The sequence below is a fragment of the Bactrocera dorsalis genome, chromosome 4 (assembly GCF_023373825.1).
Source record: "Bactrocera dorsalis isolate Fly_Bdor chromosome 4, ASM2337382v1, whole genome shotgun sequence".
NCBI lineage: Eukaryota > Metazoa > Arthropoda > Insecta > Diptera > Tephritidae > Bactrocera > Bactrocera dorsalis.
Genome location: NC_064306.1, coordinates 11916150 through 11938237, shown reverse-complemented (window position 1 = coordinate 11938237; position 22088 = coordinate 11916150). Strand labels below are relative to the sequence as shown.

At 34.8% G+C, this 22088-nt stretch overlaps 1 protein-coding gene and 1 long non-coding RNA gene across 3 annotated transcripts in view; one reads left to right on the top strand and one right to left on the bottom strand.

Moving 5' to 3' along the window:
- The window catches only part of LOC115065706 (probable inactive protein kinase DDB_G0270444), a 65734-nt gene that overhangs the window by 20856 nt on the left and 22790 nt on the right, over positions 1-22088 (bottom strand). The gene's annotated exons all lie outside the window — the stretch shown is intronic.
- LOC125778477 (uncharacterized) lies at positions 16343-17421 on the top strand. The gene is made up of 2 exons (XR_007422742.1): positions 16343-16509; positions 16674-17421. It is a non-coding gene; the product is annotated as an uncharacterized LOC125778477 (long non-coding RNA).

The following is a 22088-nucleotide window of genomic DNA, read 5'->3' as shown; positions in this document are numbered from 1 at the left end:
AAGTTCGCTAATGAAACTCGCGGAAGAAATGCAAAATAATGCGGGACACCTACGCACACACATACATATATGTATACTTAAACACACTTACATACTGCGTCCTTGCGTAGCGACTGTGCCGGGACTTTTGCGAAGTTATTAATTATGCAACTAATTATACTTTTGTTAATGGAAAAGAGCATACAGCACGAAACCTGGAAACGCGCAAAGTCAATGTCAAACGACGAATATACAAATATATATGTATGTATAATATATATGTATACAAAGGTACATGCATATGTGTAGCCGCATCTATAGTGAACTTCTGCGAATGCATGCCCGCAAATAATTACGGGCAAATTAAAAGAGTTAAGCCAATAAAATGTTTGAGCGTGACTGCTGAACTCATAAAAAATGTTTATATTATTATTCTTATATAAATATATTTGGCAAATATACATATTATACTTCATAGTATGAAGGATAGTCTAGAAATTAAAAATATTTTATTTTTGATATAATTTAGATATTCAAAAATCCCATTATTTTCAAAGTTATAGGAGTTTTAAGAGGTTACATGGGCTTCCTCGGGTAAAAACAGCCTTTCTCAAAAATTTTTTTCTCAAATAAAAAAATAAATATAAAAAAATAAAATACTTGTTTTAGTTAAAACCTTAACTTAGAACTTGAACGAAGGAAAAAGAAACTGAAAATTGGATTTTGGCAGACATTTTTACAAAAAAATTAAAAATTCCGTGGCTTTTTTTTCAAATAGTTGCAATCGAAAAAAATCTTTCGTCCAAATCATTTAGAATTGTATCTCAAAGACCTGTGTAAAATTGCATGAAGATCGGTTGAGTAGTTCTCCAGAAATCTTGCCAACCGACTTCAAAAACACAGTTTCGAGAAAAACGCGTTTGAAGGCGGCACACTTAGCCTATTTAGCCTCGAGCGCACAAGTTCTCAACGCTGTATCTCCGAAATTATTACTCAGATCAACTTGAAAATTTAAGACAATATTCGAGCGGAGTTTTAAAATTTAATAATATAATAAAAAAATAAATTTTTCGAAATCCCATTAAATAGGTTATCTTAATCGGGAAAGGATCTCTGCGAACCATTCGACACCAGAAGCGGTTTTATGCGGATGATACTTACTCCTCTTGGAAAATGTGATGTGTGCCACTAATTTGAACCTCACTGACACTGTATAATCTAAAAGTACAATGATATTGATACGCAGATGATATTGACATCCTTTAGATGCCATGCCGTGGGGACCCCAGATGCTTACATCGTAGCCAATGAAGGACAAGTGCACAAGAGATGCTCCATTGTTTTCTTGCTTACTTGCTCTAGACATTTCCTGCAGTCTTCTCTCTCTGTCAAATCCATTCTGCAGGCGTGTGTCGCTTGTTGTGTACTTCCTATAAGTAGCTAATCTAAACCTAGAGATCAAGCGCAGAATTACTCCTATTGACAGGTGTTACTTTGTGAGCCATAAGCAATTTGGCAGCAGATCCTTATATCAACGAAGAAAAATTACGAATGATCGCTCTTCATTTCCTTCCTATTATACGACGCAAAAACAAGGACGATTGCCAACCGAGATGGAAAAGAACTATTCTCAGCAGGGTTTTTAAAGCTGCAGGATGAATATCGCCATATTGTTCGCAGAAGATGCTCCAGCGAATAGGTCTTTCGATTCGATAATCTTGTATGGACATGGAAAATGTAGGTGCACAAGCAACCAATAGAAGGACCAAGTGCATAGCAACTTATCTTTACTTGGAATGTACGACTGGCGTGATTTCTCAAAGCATAGTTGCGACAAAGTTTATTGCTCGGGCCCCATACCGACCCACGGTTGTAGTACCAAAGCATGAGAAGTAGTTAATTACTGTCTTGGCAACTGGTTCGATTAAGACCAATCCGTTGAGCTTAAAACTCTAAATGCACTTTTCTACTTTTCTAGAAACAACGGATTTCGCTGCGTTCATCTCGGTATCTCAAGATCGAATATTGCCAAAATGTGGCGTAACTTGATTATTACACTATGGTCTCAATATTCTGAACAAGCTTTGGAAAGCTACTTACCTTGTGTGTACTTCTCATTGTGGATCGTTCATTTGAAACGTAAAAAACGTTTTTCAGACTACTTTTCTGAGCTACCAAGTCCTTTTATCTTAATATCTGAATGCTCTACTTAACCATCAGCTTTCCAAAGAACTGCTAAATCCACTCACCCCTATACTTTTCACACTAACAATTGAGTTCGCAAATCTTCTTTTAATAAAATCCAATCAGGCGTAAGTTTTCGACTGAGAATGCGGCGTGAAGGAGAGGAAAATAATAAAAACGTATAATATTAATAATATGGAATATTACCACGACAATTGCCCACGTGAGCATGTGCACATGGCACACATTACACAGGCATACATCCATGCAAAAAACACTAACAGCGCAGTAACACGCTACAGCTTGTGAAAGCATTTGTGCGCTACATTCCTGTCATATAAAGTACACTCTGGCGTATACGTAATTTTTATTAGTTACCAACAAATCTGTTGCATTAATATCAAAGTAGCCACTCATTTGCTGTCATTTGCTCATACTCATACACTTGAGCGTTATTTATATTTTTGTTGCTTCTGTTGTTGTTGCTGTTATGCCAGCACTTGAAAGTGAATGTAGTACTTGAGTATGCGAGTACAACAACAACAATAACACAAACGCTACTAATATTTTGCAAATAAATGCGAGGGAAACACAAAGGCAAAGCAGCAACTGATGTAGCGGCAGCTGCAGCCACAGCAGTGAAGAAAGAGCAGCACAAGAAGCGGAGAAAGCAGCTAAGAAGAATTACACAATGTATGCTGGAATGTCGCTTCAAACATGTGCATGTGTGCTTCACTGTGTGTGTGCGATGTAAACGTTTTTGTATGCATGCAGAGGAACAGCAGCTATGTACACGTATGTATGTATGTATATCCCCTTGGTGAATATATGCCATGGCGTATACGCAATCGGCTTTGTACGCGCCGGTTGCGTCTGATTAACATAAATTCTTCTGATTTAATGCGAGTATGGCAATGACAAGCTATAAGACAATAAAGCTATATAATAACAACAACAAGGAACACAACAACAACAATACGAACATAAGCAACAACAACAATGCGAACATAAGCAACAACAACAAGAAAAAATAATAACAACAAAAACATAGCGCCGTAATTTCAAGCAAAATGCCAATACAACAACATGTAAGACAACAACAACAACCAAAAACAACTAAAACATAATAACAACAACAACGGCATAACATTGTCATTTCAAGTGGAAAAACCACAACAAACATAATAATCACAACAACAACAACAATAATAACAAAAAAACCAGCAAAAATATGCGCAACAACACAACACCGTGATTTCAAATGGGACGCAAACAATAAAAACAACCACAACAGCAGTAATAACTTGCCAATCTTATTGTTAGCGACTCAGACACAATGTACATATGTAGTAGAACCGGGCAATAGGGGCTGTGCCTAAACAAAGCACCAGTAGATTATGCATACAAGAATGCCTATGTACTCGTATTGTACATACCGATCTAAGTATGTATATAAGCGTTTGTGTTTGAGAATAAATGTGACTGCAATATAAAATTATTATACAAAATACATAATAAGTAAATTTAAGTGTGTGTGTGCAACTGTTTACACACACATTTATGTGCTGGTATATACCGCCATTTTCAGTTGGCCTGCAACAGGCGCTACTTAGTACAGAAAGTGCCTTTCTTACGCACTTCTCTGCACGCAAAAGCATACAATTTATTAATGTATGCCGTTATAGTGCTACTTTTGTTGTTGTTTTTGTGCTTGTGATTGTTATATGACTGATTATAGTGCGCTACATTTTGCAGTGGATTCGTTTGGTATTCTTTTAACGCGTAAATTAAGAGATAATGGACGTACCTGTATGAAATTTTAATCAAGCAAACTGAGAGACCAAAAAATACCAAAAAGGCACACTTATGTCTCGTTGCTTCTTGGTGATAACACTGTTTAAGAAGGTAAGTCAGTGGAGACGCAGACGAAACTTGTATGTAAAACCTATCAAAAGCCACAGAAATGGTCAGTGAAGAATTTCAGTTGGCTTACAGTCACAACCAAAAATGTTGGGCTTATTTCTGTTGAGGTCTGCCGAAAATTTTCGAAATCATATTAAGGAATTTCATTTTCGTAGAACAAATTTTTTAATCAAAGCGAACATAGACAAAAATTTTGGTTTATAGCCAAGTTGGTCGCATGAGCACTGCCATTTAACGTTGATCATGAGCTGCAATATATTCTTAAATTGACAGCTTCACAACATTTACCGCATTTTCTAGCTCGTCAGCATCTCTAGCACGGACTTTAGGTCACACACAAATCAAACAACCCTGTGAAATGAAATATTCAAACGAAACTGGATCTGGCTCGGGCATATTTTAGGACGCGTTCAAGACACGAATACCCCGAACACAATTGATTGGAATTTGCAAGGGAGCCGACCGAAAATTCGATCTGGATGCAATGTATATACATATGTATGTATATGTGTGCATTAGGGTGTTTTTTTTTATTGAAGTATTAATTTTTTCAGTCCCATCACGAAATTTCCTTGGAAATACCCTAAAAAGAATTCCCTGAAAATTTTACCTCTTAATATTAACATTAAGAACTGGCCCAAGGACTGTAAAAATTTTCCATAGAAAATACACTACAATCGTTTTTTTTTTTTATCTTTAAATTCCTACAGGTCAGAGGTATTTTATGGCATCGCTTTGACTTTAGACGCACATTTCTCATAATTGTTCACTCCACAAAAGTGCCCGGTGCAACAAAGTCGTAACTCACACCGGCGGGGTAGTACGGGGCTCTAAACCCTATTTTTCCAAGAATTTCGCATTTTTTTGTATATATCTCGTAACTGACAGGAGCTATAGATAAAATGCACATGACAAATTTGTAGGAAATTTTATTTTCTATAAAAAAGATCTAAGGTCAAAATCGCTATCATTAATACTTCTCGGGTTATTCAGATTTATATGCTAAAGGCACGAATATACATATTATATAAACGGTAGACGGGCGATTACTACTCCTCCTCGTTTAAAGCAAGCACAACACATCTTAAATACACCTGTTATGATAACGAAGAATTTTTATACCTTTAAACCGATGTAATTTCGGTTGATACTAGATTTTTGTGGTTCAGCTTAAATTTGACTCTTATTCATTAAGCTGAAAAGTGTAGAAATATGTATATATCTGGAAGCAGCTACATATGGAGTTGCGAAGAATATCCCAGAAGATGGACTAAGCGAAGAATAAATACTTTACCTCTAGCTCTACCGATACCACTACTTCTTCTTCTACAACTGCCTCTACCTCCACCTATACTGCTACCGCTATCTCTACTACTATTTCTACTTCTATCTCCAGCTCTACCTCTACCTCTACCTTTACCTATACCTAAATAAAGGGTGATTTTTTAAGAGCTTGATAACTTTTAAAAAAAAAAAAACGCATAAAATTTGCAAAATCTCATCGGTTCTTTATTTGAAACGTTAGATTGGTTCATGACATTTACTTTTTGAAGATAATTTCATTTAAATGTTAACCGCGGCTGCGTCTTAGGTGGTCCATTCGGAAAGTCCAATTTTGGGCAACTTTTTCGAGCATTTCGGCCGGAATAGCCCGAATTTCTTCGGAAATGTTGTCTTCCAAAGCTGGAATAGTTGCTGGCTTATTTCTGTAGACTTCAGACTTGACTTAGCCCCACAAAAAATAGTCTAAAGGCGTTAAATCGCATGATCTTGGTGGCCAACTTACGGGTCCATTTCTTGAGATGAATTGTTGTCCGAAGTTTTCCCTCAAAATGGCCATAGAATCGCGAGCTGTGTGGCTTGTAGCGCCATCTTGTTGAAACCACATGTCAACCAAGTTCAGTTCTTCCATTTTTGGCAACAAAAAGTTTGTTAGCATCGAACGATAGCGATCGCCATTCACCGTAACGTTGCGTCCAACAGCATCTTTGAAAAAATACGGTCCAATGATTCCACCAGCGTACAAACCACACCAAACAGTGCATTTTTCGGGATGCATGGGCAGTTCTTGAACGGCTTCTGGTTGCTCTTCACCCCAAATGCGGCAATTTTGCTTATTTACGTAGCCATTCAACCAGAAATGAGCCTCATCGCTGAACAAAATTTGTCGGACGTAAAGCGCGAAACACATTTCGAACCGAACACTGATTTTGGTAATAAAATTCAATGATTTGCAAGCGTTGCTCGTTAGTAAGTCTATTCATGATGAAATGTCAAAGCATACTGAGCATCTTTCTCTTTGACACCATGTCTGAAATCCCACGTGATCTGTCAAATACTAATGCATGAAAATCCTAACCTCAAAAAAATCACCCGTTATATGTACATACATATGTATGTATATATCAAGTTCTTGATCGAGTTTCTTCTATAATTGCGGCCAATGAATAACCTGAGAAAAGGAACCGGAGCTTTTATATATCAAAAGTACTACCTGAGATTTAAAATTTCCCGATGAATGGTTCGAAGAAAGTACGACCAATGAAACAGAGAGTTTTTTTTTCACCAGAAATGCTTGATAAAAATCGAATGAATTATGCATGCGCTGCAAGGCAGCTAAATCTGTTTTGTAGAACACTTGCTGGGGTAAACCATAACTTCACACGCGAGCTTTGACATAATGGGTCTGCGTAGAGAGTGTTTATATGTATATGACTATGTATATATATACATATAGAGTATATGTATATCGCCAAGTATATGGTATATATAAAGCAAAATATATATGTATTTAGAACAAGAAGTGATTTTAATATTACAAATACTGCTTTTAAAGTAGTCAAAGTAAGTAGTTGAGCAATGCAGGACATTTACTTACATACCTACATACACACTTCTAAATCATCTACATAAGTACATAATTGGTGATGGCCACAATAAGCCGATATACAACCAGTAAACAGACATATCAGAATCCTGAATTGTTATAGTAAACTTGATTGATTGTTTGATTGATGGCTGGATAACGGTACTTAAATATATTGACTATCAAAAGTGTTTTTACTTACGGAAATATACAAAATTATATATGTACATACTAGGGTGATTCATAAACAATTTTTTTTTTTCGTTTGTTACTTTGAAAAATAGGTTCCTAGACACCTCTGAGAAAACTTCTCCAAAAACCTATGTTTTATCATTCAAATTATTTTTTTTCATTGAGTTATAAAATCCATAAGAAATAAAAAATTTTCCCAAAAATAATCAAACTTTAACTGTTAATATCTTTAAAATGGTTAGGTTTACGAAAAAGTCATAGGAAACCTTTTTTAGAGCATTCAATTTCCTACATAATCTAAGGAACAGATATTTTTTCAAGTAGTTGGAAGCGATATATAAATTTTTCTATCTGATAATAAGAAAAAATACAAAACTGTAAGAAGGAGGACCTTCCCGTTACAATTAAGAACTCATGCTTGAAGAGGCTTTCTTAGAGGTGTCTAGGAACCTAATTTTCCGAGTACCAAACGAAAAAAAAAAAAAAATTTTTTAATCACCCTAATATACTCATATATTATTGTTATACATATATGTCCATAAATTTTTATCTTTTGTAGTAGTATACTTATATGTATGTATAAATCAATTTTAAAATAATTTATGTGTGTATGTGTACTGCTTTTAAGACCATCAAAATCGATTGAATTTATGTGATTAAGCGCATATGTACATACTTGTATATACATACATGTCCATATGCAAACACATATTTGTAGCCTAAGGCTATACAATGTCTGTATTTTTAGTTCTCTTACCATTATTTTATACGCACATCTGCGCTTTCCCAACAAAATTCTACGCTACCAAATACAAAGCTCATTCGCAGCTGTGTTGTCTGGCTTTGAAAGCTGAAGCCTATTTACTTTTGTTTATTTATTTATTTTACTTTGGAACGAGGGTGGTTTGATTAGCCAACAACTGTTTTGATTTGTTAAGGATTTTAGCCAAAACAAGATTTGTTACTTTTAACTAGCGCTCGCTAGTAAAATAGTATACAAATGGAGCACTAAAGATGAGAGATACTCTCGAGAAATCATATGTGACCTCCGAATAAAACATATTCCCTAAAAAGTAAAAAAAAAATGTTGCTGCAATAGCAGAATAATGTATATACATATTTTTTTTGCCATCAGAAATTAGTGATTTCAGTAAACATAAAGCCTACTGACTTTTTAAAAAATATCTGACCTTTTGACGTGATAGTTTTTGATTGAAAGTTAGTGTTTTATATCGATTTGAAGCCGAGATCAGTCTTCGTGGTAATATTTTCAATAAAATGCAGTCTATTTGGAACATACAGATTTTAATAATATTTTTTTTTCCAGTTAAAAATAAAAATCCTAAAAAAAAATTGAATTTTTTCACATAAATTTTGAGGTTATTTGAGAAATTTTTATTATTTTTTTATTTTTATTTTTTTTTTTATATTTCGTAGATCTTTTCAATGTCTAAAACTTTGTCACATCTCTTTTTTCTATAGAACTCGTAGTTTTGCCGGATATCGGAATCCACCGTTTTTAATCCTTAAAAATTCAACCACAGCTCTTCACTTCCTCTTCCCGACCTTAGATCGCCCTAAATTATTTTTCCTTTAATTTTTCTTTATTTACATACGTTTCCAATACTAAACCTTTTTTTCGCTTTTTACCATTTTCAAGGGCTTCTGCACTTTCCTATTATATCGCCTGTCAACTTATATGATAAGTGATGTTACGATATCCACCTACAAATCACTCTAGCCTCGTAACAGCTGCTACTGTAGTACAATTCACTCATCTTTGACAGTGTTGCTTTCAATCAATTGAAAATTTGTATATTTTTGCAGCACTCGATAGGTAACTGTCATATCAATCTTTCCTAACTAGCTTATTCAAAATGATATACCCTGTAAAGCACATGCCTACTGTCGAAATTGCAAACAAAATGGAGCAAAGTTTGAACACAGTTAACCACTACCGCTGTCAAAACCTTATGGTGTCCAACGAACTGTCAATTTGAGAATTGACAACTATATTTTATTGCATTTGAATGAAGTTTCAAAGCAATTTAAACCGTTGTACTCTTTTTTAAATACATCAGATGTGACATATGTATGTATGCATCAGAGATCTGCAACAAGTAACTTTTTCAAGCTTCAAGCCAGCACGTTGTAAAGCAATTCATAGGTATGAGTTGCACTCCTCTATGACAAACAAGCCAAGCCATGTATGTTTCATACCAAGCTGTTCGATAGGACAGCTTGTGTTAAATATACGCATCAATGATTCTGTTCGAAAGAAATGTACACATCAATGAGTTGAACATTAAGCAGAAAAGTACGTATGACTTGTTCGATGTACGTACTTTCAATTCATATCAATCTGTATACATCAGTGTTGTCCAACATGACTGTGTGCACGTTATGCTTGTGTTGTTTGTCTAGCGTCAACTGATCGCAAAATTCTGCTTCGCTTGCCTACGAAGTTGAATACAGTAACACAATCGTGCTTTTACAGACACTTGTCGCGACATGTTGGTGTGAGGTGTCTGGCACTGTCCGTGCGCTATTGTGCGCATAGGCCGTGGACAACGCTGGTATAGACATATTTTCGGCACGTCAGAATGTTACAATAAAAACACTGGAATGATATCGAACTGTTTTTGTTGTCATGAGTTGGTAAGAATCCAACAAGTCATTTGTACAGAACAAGCCTCGACTGTACATGCAACGATTTGAAACGTTTCAAACTGTACATGTGTATGATTCGAACAAGCAAACCTGATCACTGTGTTGATTAGGTATGAAATGGAACAAGCAAGTTGCGACTTGTATGTTTGACGTTTTTCATGTAACAAGTCATACATACATTGATGTTGTACAAGTTAACACCAAATTCAAGTAACTCCTTGCAGATCTCTGGTATGCATGCATTATAGGATTTTCGGAAGGATGTAATCCACAAACATAATAATAATCAAAAACATTAGTGTTTTATACATCGCTAGATGGGTGGAGCTTCGAGATACCCGGCTACCTCAGGGCTGTGGTGCGGAGCTACCTTAGCAACAGAAAACTGCTGTATGAAACTAAAGAAGGGTGACGACAGATAGCGGTTACGGACGCAAACATGGCTCGACACACACAACCTGCAGCTCGCTACGGAGAAAACAGAACTATTTCTGCTAACAAACAAGCACATACCTCTCGAGATAAGCACGCACATAACTACGGATATTCTTAGGACACAGAGAGCAGTAAGCTACCTAGGCGTAAGACTGGACCCCAGACTAACCTTCTGGGTACAAATCCAGCACGCCGCAGGAGAGGCAGCGAAGATCACCACACAACTGAGCCGATTAATGGCCAATATAGGAGGCCCCAGCCCAGAAAAGAGAAAGCTCTTAATGTCGACGACAATCAGTGTCTTACCCTACGGAGCCGAGATCTGGGCAGACGCGCTTAAAAATGAAAACCGGTGTAAGAATAGCCAGAGTGCACCGCCCTTAGAGTTGCATCAGCCTACCGGACAGTATCAGGCGATGCATTATAATTTTTAAGCGGTAATGCCCTAATTGACCTTCTAGCATATGAAAGGAAAAAGCTGTGGGAGCTAAAGAAATCATCCGATAATAACAAGAGCGCAATACAACAAATAAGGAAAGATACAATAACAACATGGCAACAAAGATGGGAGAATGAAAGTCGCGGCAAATGGACGGCCAGGCTAATAAAAAATTTAGACTTATGGACAAGCCGTAAATTCGGAGAAGTCGATTTTTAAACAACGCAGCTATTATCCGGTCACGGATACTTCAAAAAATACCTACACAGAATGGGAAAAATCGAAGAGCCGTCATGCCTATATAACGACGCGACAGAAGACACATTCTTTGAATGTGCGCGTTGGCAATGAGAACGCAACGCCGTAGAAAACCTGGTTGGCCCAATTAACGCGGACAATTTAGTCAGCGTCATGTTGGAGAGTGAAGCAAACTGGGAGATTATCAAGAATTTCGCAGCAATCTTGCTTCGCAGCAAAAAGCGGGACAGATGTAAATCTCTCAATGAGAAAAATGTAACGCCACCCTGAAGTAATGCAAATGCGGTCACAGGGTGGGCGACGTTTCCTTAGAGGGGGGGTTTTTAGTGATCTGCAAGTGGCACATATTGCTGGCTGTGACGATAGCACCGATCGATGATGCGAAAGGCATTTTCAACCCCCTCACCCGCAAAAAAAAAACCAAAAAACAAAAAAAAAAAAGGTATGTTCCTCAGCACTGTGATTTGGGATGCTTGAGTTACTGGGATATCATCATAAAATTCTTGTTTTATGTTGGCTTTTATGTCTGGAAATAATAAATAGTCGCATGGTGGTAGATCAGGCGTATATTTTTTATCAAAAACTCGTATATTTCTTGGTTTTCATTTAATTTATGTGTCAGAAAACGCGCACAACCCTTTCTTCGGTTCTGCAATCAATAGTTCTTCAGTTAAGTTTTGTTAAAAATTAGTTAATATTCTCCAAATAGAGCTTCTACTCGTATTTAATCCCTCAGCAAACATTCTCCTACAAGTAAAATTTATTTCAATACCTATAATTTTTTGAACTCTTTCCACGAGTTCAGCACGATAACTTATACGTATTAACTGAACTTCTGGACGACCTGGCACTTGGTTGTCATTTAAATTCACACGACAATTTTTGAAGCGTGCAAACCAACCATTCACTTGAGTACGACTCTGCATACACGTTTTCATCAATTCGTGTATTCAAGCAATTTTTTTTCAAGTTTAATATAAAAATTATGTTTGCTCGTTTTTGCTTCAATCAGACTTAAGTCCTTGTATTCAAAATTTTTATGTTTGACAAAATATTGTCACGAGATTTGGCATAAATTTATTTTTCAAGGCATCTTTGCAATCCTTTTATGAAGCAAGTAAATTGTTCAGATCGGACTAACATAGAATATAGCTGCCATGCAAGTTGACCGTTTAAAATCAAGATAAAAGTCTTTTTAAAACCGTCGATGCTAAAAAATATACACCTATGAATGGTATTATCTTCGGTGTATCCAAAAATAACACTTTTTCTTGTTCTCGTATTGAAAGGGCTGTAACCTTAACATCTGTCATCCGATTGATATGAAATTAATTATTAATTATCTTCAGTACATAATGCTACATGTCTTTTTATTTAGATATAAGGGTCGGTCATTATATATACATACATTCATATATTTATATAGATATTTGATTTCTGATATTTACATGCTGTTATATATTTTACAGAGTCGTTACAAATGACTGATAAGTAAATTATTATTGATTTTTTAATCATGCTAAATATTCTATACATATACATATATATATATAAGTATATATTTATGTATTGTACATATTATATAAACATATATTTATATAATTGCAAGCAATAAACGCAATAAAAAGCACACACCCCTCATAGAGCGCACCCAAATCACCAACAGGTCACAACTCACACCTTAGCTTTGTTATTGTTGTTGCATATACATATGTATTTACCTACAAACATATATACACTTGTTGTTGTTGTTTATAGTTTATTGCACACTTTTAATTCGTTTGTTTCGTTAGATTGGCCGCTGGAGGAAGGAACCGGTCACTCAACCAGCCCGTCCATCCGGCAGTCAGTCATGCAGTCAATCACTCTGTCACATATCTTTAATTTGCAGCTTGCAAATGTGCGAGTAATTAAGTATTGTTATTGTTGTTATCTAGTTATTGGGCAAGTTTGCTTTAGTGTGAATGATGGGCATATTCAAGCAAACTACACACATACAAATACATTTTTTTAACGGTATAGTATTTTAAAAGCGGCAAACAAGCTAGCTGAGCTGGCAGCTACTTAGATGTATAGCGCTAAAACTGCAATAAATCGATGAATAACGGAAATCAACAATTGCCGCGTTGAATTGTTGAATGCAAACGATAACAACAATTTGCAAATATGAAAAGTGAAATGAAAATAAAAAATCATAAAATCTAATTGAAAATTGAAAGCTGTCTAAAACGATCGGCTGTTGAACGCGGCGTCAGCACCCAGTTATGTACGTATGTATGTATGTATGTAAATATATAATTAAGAATGCAGGTATGTGCGGTATATACTCAGTGTTTTGGCGCACCCTTTGATTTGCCTACGCAAGTGAATTTATTTCAAATACTTTATGAAAATTCCTTTATTGATAGATAAGCGCAGCTGTAAAAGACTCATGTATACACACACATACATATATACGGCAATATACGCAGTATTGCGGCATTTTATCGCTTCCGCTCGCATTTGTTGCTTTTCTGACATTTTATGCTTTCAATTTCCTTTATAAAGAATCAACTTCTCATAAAATATTCCTGATTTGTTATATTGTAATATCTAAAAGAATTTCGTAGGCGAGCTCTTCTGCGTTCATTTTCGCTTTCAATGGCCTTGCTTGGCAGCATTCTCTTCTTTATAAAAGTTATATACCATATTTATATATGAACAAGTGCTGCTGTTTGTGAAAAAATATTTGCATTTGCTATTTTCGTTGTCTGCTTAATGCTTATTGTTGTTGTTGTTTCAATTCACTTTACATTATTCAGCTAATAAATTTGTTTCACTTGAAAGCAAATCAAATAAATTCGGCAAATAAGTGATTTACTCAATAAAAAAAATAAAATAATTTTCGGCAACAATAACAAGCATGTTTATTTAAATTGTAAATACAAGTGCTTTATATAGAAAAAAAAATAAAATACCAAAAATATCTGGCTTTAAATGCGAAGAATTTTATATACTTTTGCCGAACGCTAAAAATAATTCAAAGCAAATTATCACGCAAAATTTTTACTTTAGCTTGAATATGGAAAGATAAACAAATTTTAAGTGAAGCAATTAATAAAAACAAAAACAAGAGCAATAATGTTAGCTTGGTTGCTACGAAACTAGAATACCCTTCACAAATAAAGAAGTTTTCATACAAGAGCTTGATTTTCTTCCGTTCAGTTTATACGGCAGCTATATGCCATAGAGGTCCGATCTTAACCAGTTATTCGCAGATTATAGTGTTATCTTAAACAATAATCCATGCCAAATTTTGAGAAGATATCTCATCTAGTTAAAAAATTTTCCATACAAGCAAGATTTCAATGGTTCACTTTGTATGGCAACTATACAAGTATGGTAGAGTAGCCGTTCATAAAAAAAAGTTTATGCAGCATATATCGTTGCTTTGGTTAATTATTCATTCCAAATTGATTTATTTTCCATATAAAAACTTGATTCTGTTCGTTCAATTTGTATGATATCCATATGCTACAGTGTACCGATATCGCCGGTTCCTACAAAAAAGCAACTTCTAATGCAGAAAAAGAAGTATACAAAACTTCAAAACCATAGCGCAAAAACTGAGAAACAAATATGATGGTCGCGGAAGAATCAAGTCAGTTCGTCCGTTATGTATTATTTTTTCGATTATTTATCATTATTTATATACTATTTGATTACTTTAATTGCGCAGGAAAATTTACTTTAAGAATATGTCCAATTTTTTTATCGATAATTGATGATTTTCCGATTTATATAATTTTATAGTAATAATAACATAAATACATATAATATATTATGTATGTATGTATATATAATAAATAACATTGCTATTTCGATATAATTTTACCAACATTTCTTCTATTTTCAATTTTTTCTCTATTGACATGCTAGATTCTGTGTGATTTAAAATATTTTATAAACCTATGGTATATTAACTTGTCGTGGAGAATAAAAAAAAAATTGCCCACAATTCGATAAATGTTATTTTACTAAAACAAGTTATCGAAATTTCGATAAATATTATTTTACATCGATTATTTGTAAAAAAACAGGCATCCAAATTTCGATAAATGTTACGTAATATCGATTATTACTAAAATCAAGTTATCGAAATTTCGATAAATATTATTTTACATCGATTATTAAAAAAAAATATCCAAATTTCGATAAATGTTACGTAACATCGATTATTACTACAAACAAGTTATCGAAATTTCGATAAATATTATTTTACACCGATTATTTTTATAAAAATTATCTAAATATTACGTAACATCGATTATTACTAAAATCAAATTATCGAAATTTCGATAAATACTATTTTTTATGCGTATTAATAAGAAAGAGTTGTCCAATATTATTTTACATCGATTATTTTTAAAAAAAAATATTCACATTTCGATAAATATTATTTTGCATCGATTATTACTAAAAGCAAGTTATCGAAATTTCGATAAATATTATTTTAGACCGATTGTTTTTATAACATTAACCAAATTTTACGTAACATCGATTAATACTAAAAGCAAGTTATCGAAATTTCGATAAATACTATTTTTTATCCGATATTAGTCAGAAAAAGTTGTCCAATATTATTTTATATCGATTATTTTTATAAAAAAAATTATCCACATTGCGATAAATATTACTTTACATCGATTATTTATAAAAAAACAGGAATCAAAATTTCGATAAATGTTACGTAACATCGATTATTACTACAAACAAGTTATCGAAATTTCGATAAATATTATTTTCCGCCGATTATTTTTATAAAAAGTTATCCAAATTTTAAGTAACATCGATTAATACTAAAAGCAAGTTATCGACATTTCGATAAATACTATTTTACATCCGATATTAGGAAAAAAGTTGTCCAATATTATTTTACATCGATTAGTTTTATAAAAAAAATTATCCAAATTTCGATAAATATTACGTCACATCGATTAGTACTAAAAACAAGTAATCGATATTTCGATAAATATTATTTTTCATTGATTATTTTTATCAAAAAGCACATATAATCATAAATTATTGGAATATTCTTATTTAATTTATGTCAAACAATTTGCTACTTGTTTTTATTTTTCCTGGGTTGAGATTCGTATCAATTTTTATAGGTGTATAATGTAATGCCGACAGTGAAAATCTCGAAATTTAGAATTCCGACAGTCAAAATACCGACAAAACTAAATACCGCCAAATCAAAACACCGACATATCAAGATAAGGTGGCGTTGTTTGTTCGAAGACCTGCGGCCTTCGGACTCCGGCCACGAACACGCTCAGGATCATAACCCTTAGTTCGAGTTTTCAAATTTACGATATGTCAAGATTTCGATTCGATAAATTTTATTTTGTAAAGCAACTTTTAGGGTGTATAACGTAATGCCGACAATCAAAATCTCGAAATTTAGAATCCCGACAGTCAAAATACCGACAAATCAAAACACCGACAAATCAAAACACTGACAAATCAAAATACCAACAAATCGAAACATCGACAAACCACAATACCGATAAATCAAGAAAAGGTGGGGGTGTATAACGTAATGCCGACAATCAAAATCTCGAAATTTAGAATCCCGACAGTCAAAATACCGACAAATCGAAACACCGACAAATCAAAACACTGACAAATCAAAATACCGACAAATCGAAACATCGACAAACCACAATACCCGCAAATCAAGAAAAGGTGGCGTTGTTCGTCCGAGGCCCTGCGGCCTTCGGCCTCCGGCCACGAACACGCTCAGGATCATAACCCTTAGTCGGCAGAATTCTCTTTCTGTGCTTCGATAGAAATAAGGGCAGACAAGGTAAAATATTTTTCACATGTCGGCATTTTGGTTTGTCGGTATTTTGATTTTTCGGTGTTCTGATTTGTCGGTGTTTTGATTTGTCGGTATTTTGATTTAGCTGCATATTTAAATTTTGTCGGTATTTTGATATGTCGACATTTTGAATTTCGATATTTTAAGTGTATCCCAAAGGGGGTGTATAACGTAATGCCGACAATCAAAATCTCGAAATTTAGAATCCCGACAGTCAAAATACCGACAAATCAAAACACCGACAAATCAAAACACTGACAAATCAAAATACCAACAAATCGAAACATCGACAAACCACATTACCGACAAATCAAGAAAAGGTGGCGTTGCTTGTTCGAAGTCCTGCGGCCTTCGGCCTCCGGCCACGAACACGCTCAGGATCATAACCCTTAGTCGGCAGAATTCTCTTTCTGTGCTTCAATAGAAATAAGGGCAGGCAAGATAAAATATTTTTCACATGTCGGCATTTTGGTTTGTCGGTATTTTGATTTTTCGGTGTTCTGATTTGTCGGTGTTTTGATTTGTCGGTATTTTGATTTAGCTGCATATTTAAATTTTGTCGGTATTTTGATATGTCGACATTTTGAATTTCGATATTTTAAGTGTATCCCCAACTTTTAATATAATTTTTATTACCATATATGCACATTTGTTTATTACGGATATAATATAAAAGAATTGTACATACATATGTATTTATGTATGTCTATCAATCGATCACTTAGTGAGTAGTGCGCTTGCCATAAAATCCACACAGTTTTCATTTTGCCAAACTTCCTTCTCAGAAATATATTTTCGATTTATGTCCAAGTAATTAAATTAACCAAACAAATTCAAAACATCAAAGGTCAAAACGCCTAGTGGCCACTTCAAACGCTGTATATACGGTATGTATGTATGTATGCGGTTAGGCAGGTGGTTTTATTTTTAACGCCACGGAAATACCCATTCGATCTATTTTTAGTTGGCTGCATAAACGAATGGATATTTTTGAAAATGCATAAAAATTTCATTAGTCAGCGCTTCGACGTTTTCCACGTTTGTATACAGATACAGATCTATAAAAAGCGTGCGCCCATTTGGCGACAAAACAAATGGAAATTCATGTGAAAATATTTGTGCAAACACAAATCTCAGTGCGCACGTACATACTATAGATATGCTGGCTACAGTCAAGCAAATAAATGTGCTTATGTGCAAGTGTAGCCAGGTTCTTCTTCACCTGGTCTTTGCATCGGAGTGGATGTCTTCCCCTTCCGGTGCTTCTCCCAGCGGATACTGCGGCGAATTCTTTCAGAGCTGAAGTGTTTTCATCCATTCGGACAACATGACCTAGCCAACGTAGCCGTTGTCCCTTAAGTCTACGAGTATGTCAATATCGTCGTATATATCGTACAGCTCAACGTTTCATCGAATGCGATACTCGCCGTGGCCAATGCGCAAAGGACCATAAATCCTCCGCAGAATCTTTCTCTCGAAAACCTGTAGAGTCGACTTATCAGATGTTGTCATCGTTCATGCCTCCGCATCATAAAGCAGGATGTCAATAATGAGGGTCTTATAAAGTTTGGCCTTTGTTCGTCGAGAGAGGACTTTACTTCTCAATTGCTTACGCATTCCGAAGTAGCACCTGTTGGTAAGAGTTGTTCTGGGTTGGATTGCGAGGCTGACATTGCTGCTGGTGCTAATACTGTTTCCAAGATAGATGAAATTATTTACAACTTCGAAGTTTTGATTGTCAACCGTGAGAGCCATGTCATGAGTGCGACGACTGTTTGTTTGATGACAGTACATATTTCGTCTTGCTCTCGTTCACTATTAGACCCATTTGCTTCGCTTTCTCATCTAGTCTGGAGAAAGCAGAAGTAACGACGCGGATTTTGAGGCCAATGATGTCAATATCATCGACGTAAGTACGTCAGCTGCTGTACACTCTTATGGAAGATTGTAGCTTCTCGATTAAGTTCTACAGCTCGAGTTATTTTCTCCAGCAGTAGATTGAAGTCGCCTTTTCTGAAATCTCGTTTGATATAAACGACTCGGAGAGGTCCTTCCCAATCCTGACGAAGCTTTTGGTATTGCTGAACGTCAGTGTATACTTCGAAAACTTCATAGCATGTATTTGGGAGCTCAGGAAGGTGTTGACCTGATTTAATCCATTTTTGATTAGCAGAGATACTATTATCAGGAAAAGAATCTGCACATTTAACCAAATAGGAGGGCCACGCCCACTTTTTCAAAACTTTTAGATCACAGGTGTTTCTTGTTACTGCGATCGCATGGACGAACAGACAGGCAATCACCCGGATTTCAAATCGATGAAAACTCTTTTACAGTGTTCGAGAAAAAGAGTTAAATTGCAAACGGAGACAAAAGAGTTTTCGTGACTATCAGCACGAAACTAAACTGTGCGACCCCTGTTGTTCCTGGCAGAGGACCTGTTACGTTTTGGAGAAGGACTTTTTACTTGTTTTCACTAGTTACAGCTAACGGAAGGGGGATTTTTATGAATCTCTGCTGTGAAAATTACTGTAGTAGGCATTAAAAACGATCTCAACATATGAGCTAGAATCTTTGTTGATATAGGAATGCATTGAACGACTGAACAATCTATCAGCTTGCTTTGTGTGCACCTCATCTGGTGAGGAGCATAAAGGGTTAGCCTGCAATGAATTAACTTACTAATTTATCCGCTTTGCTGCTATTTCTATGATAATAGTACCAGTATCCTGTTTTTCGGGAGAGTCCAATACCATAAAGCAACTGCTTCGCACGAAAGTGAGAGTGTGGGGAGAAATATATTTTTCAACGTTAGAATAGAATAGTGTAGCGTGAAATAATAGAAATGTGTTCGATGGCCATATGATTAATTCTAATAATGAAACCAATCAGTTATTCTATGAAGTAAATAAGCAAGAAACCTGTTCAAATTCAGTTGGTTCCATGGCAGAGGGTTCTTGAAACCTTGTCTTTCGGTTGTACCCAAATTAAGGGTTAATTACTTGTTCATGTAAATTTCTTGGCAAGAGAGCAGCGTCAAAAGATAGCGAGCAGAGAAATTATGAATCGATGAGGGCTACTATATTAAACCAATATTTACCTCTAATTTACTTAGTAAAAACAATATACCAAGCTAAAATTTAAAAGTATATCTTTACTCATTAATCTCCAATGACTTTAATCATCAAATCAAATTAAGTAATATTTTTTAGATACACGAGTAAAACATTTTTTTATGCCATTTCTTCATACAATGTACTCGTAATATACGAAATTGTGTTGCCATTGTAATCGCACACTATCAGCACTTGTATGGCTTGTCTCTAGTAATTTTTGTCGCGCTAATGACTTGTGTTTGTGCCGCATTAAGAAGACGCTAGCCACAAAGCTGATTTACATATAGTTACACATGTAGCTATATATGTACATATATACGAAAGATAATTTGCTACTTCCGTGTGGTTGACGTAATTTTAAACTGAGCATATACATATACAAATACATATATGCAATGTAGACATACTATATATGTATATACATATATCAAAATACATTTTCTTCCAATTTGTTCGCATGCAGCTAGAAAAGTCCCAGCGCTGCGCCACCTGTGGCAGTGGCACTTCAAATGTACACAATTATTATATAAGTAACCGTTAGTTGCAACAATTCAAAGGTACAGTACGCAAAGGGCTTTAACGAGTCGTGTAATACACTTTTAAATAAATAACACATTAAAGCAATCAGGCGGTGACATCAATGGAAGCCACGTGCCATGTCTGCACTATACTCGTATGTACATATGTATGTATATGTATACGAATGCAAGTATTAAGTCATTAAGGGTGTAAAGAAGAAGAAAGGAAAGCATATTTAATAGACTATCAGACTGTATGGTCAGTGTGACAGCGAAAGTCCCTAATTGATTACAAGTCATTATAAAAATGACTAAAGTAGTGACTTAATAGTGGCGCAGGCGAATTCGTAACTTTGTAGTAAAGAAAATAGCTTTTTGAATTCTCTTGTATTTATTAAAATTTCAATTTCTTTGGGGCTTTTTGAATACTCTTGTATTTATTAAAATTTCACTTTCCTTGGGGTTATGTAAAGCTCGAGTTAGTTAGTATGTCAGTTGAATTCTATTAATTATTCCAGCCGACATTAGTTCGAAGTCGGAAGGATAGCCATTCCCGGCGAAAAGTGTTACTATGTCACATCGAGGTTATCCAGGAATTTGAGCTGAAAATCTAGAGCTCGTTGGGGACTCTCAAAGACAGTTATATTTATGCCTCTTTTATCGGTTGACTTCGATTGCGCTACGCTACCACATATGTACCTTCTGGAGCACTGACAAGAAAAAGTTGAATAGATAATATTTTTTTAACATCCTGGATCCTTTGACTCTTTAGAACTAAAATGAGCTTCGTACTGTGTTATGAGAGCTATGATAGTATTTTATCTCTACTTTTGAACTGGATAAAATATTCACGGAAATATCCATTTCAGTAAGAGGGTCTCACTCACTTTTCAATATTATGTAGGTTTGAGGTTTACAGAAACAGTTATTTTTTAATATTTTTTGAAAGCGCTGCATTTTACGTACTTCCAGCTCTAATATTTTCGAGAATCAATACAATAAATATCGATCAATACATACAATATACATATCGTCACCTGAAATGCAAAATAATGTTTAACATTTTCTTTTTCGTGTTTCATTCATGCCACTGTAAATTTCTGAAAATGTTGTTACGTTAATTTGCATTTCAGGTGACGATATGTGTTTCGCTCATAAGTATTTGAAGATATGTTATGACACCTATGAGTCTCTGAAAACAGATTGCTCTTCTAACAATGAAGTTGTCCTACATTTAGAGAAATTTTTCTGAGATCTAAGTTAATAGTTGCTGATAGTTGAGTATTGATTGCGAAAACATCCTAGATGAAATATTTTATTGACCCCTGAGACAATATTTTACGACAGCAAAACGAAATCTGGTAAAAGTTGGGGGTGATTAATTGTTTAGAAGAACTTTGAATAATTTTAATTTTGGGTTTTCGTATATTAGGTTGTTGAAGCGTTGTGAGGCCACAGAGCCCATTGGAATTCAGTAGACTCGAATCTATTTACAAGTGTATAAATCAGAGATCCGGTCCTAAAAAGTGCAGATTACTAAAACATATGTATATAAAGATTCTTAGCAGTAAAATTCGTATAGCACTGTTGAGGTGTTAATCTCTTTAGTTTCAGTAGTTTGATAATAAAATGCGCTAAAGCTTTT